This window comes from Dictyostelium discoideum, assembly GCF_000004695.1.
Source record: "Dictyostelium discoideum AX4 chromosome 5 chromosome, whole genome shotgun sequence".
Taxonomy (NCBI): domain Eukaryota; phylum Evosea; class Eumycetozoa; order Dictyosteliales; family Dictyosteliaceae; genus Dictyostelium; species Dictyostelium discoideum.
In genome coordinates this window covers 3,714,954-3,716,193 of record NC_007091.3, presented here as the reverse complement: position 1 = coordinate 3,716,193, position 1,240 = coordinate 3,714,954, and positions in this window count along the sequence as shown.

Here is a 1,240-nt window from a genome sequence, read left to right as displayed (position 1 = left end):
AAATTTTAAATTTTAAATTTAAAAAAAATAATAAAAAAAATTACTAAAATAGTAAATGCATAATCATAATCATAATCTTCATCACAATCATATCATTTTATTTTTTAAAATTAAATAAAAAAATAAAAAATAAAAATTAAAATATTAATTGAAAACAAAACAAAATAAAATAAAAAAAAAAAAAAAAAAAAAAATTTCAATAGAAGTTAAATTTAATAAATACACATTCGCAATATCCACCAAATTTAAATTTAGTAAAAGACACTTTTTTTTTTATTTTTTTTTTTATTTAAATTATATTTAAAATAATGACCACTATTATATTTCCGCATTAATTTTCGAATTTTATTTTTACATATAGTCTTAAAATAGAAAAAAAATAATTTAATCTTAAAATAATCATCATTTTATTTTTTTATTTATTTTTGTTTCGTTTGGTTTTTTTTTATTTTTTTTTATTTTTTTTTAACCTTGCCCAATATATATATATACTAAATAAATGTATAACTCTAAACAAAAAAAATCGAAATGTGATGTGTTATGTGTGGTGTGTGTATATATATATATTTATTTTATTTTATTTATTATAAATGATTTTAGTCCTATTGGTCTTTTTTATAATATTTTACAATTTATCAAAGAAACAATATCTTTATTAACAAACATAGACAACCAAAAATTTTAAAATAAAATAAAAAAATTAAAATAATCATTATTATTTTCACCACAAATATACTATTACCAATAATATTATCATATTCGTATTTTTTAAATTTAATTATTATTGTTTTTTTTTTTTTTTTTTTTTTTTTTTTTTTCTCAAAAAAAAAAAAAAAATGACTTTTCAAAATGTCAATAGATTATTTGTATTATTAAATGTTTTTTATTAATTGTGGTGTTGTTTTTACACTTTTTAACATAACATCTATCAGTGATTATCTTATTTTTTACAAAAAATAAGATTTGAATCATATTTCAAAAATGGTTACCCTCACTCCATGTTTAGTAACAAAAATAAAATTTAATTTATTATACAAATAAAATGAATCGTTCAAAATAAAAAAAAATAATTAAAAATAAAAATAGTTTTTAATTTTATTTTTTTATTTTTATTTTATTTATATTTATTTTTTTAAAAATAAATAAAGTATAATGATAAAAAAATGGGTTTACTGCTCTTTTGACTATATATGATAATTTTTATACTTGCATACACACATATATATATTATAAAATTTTT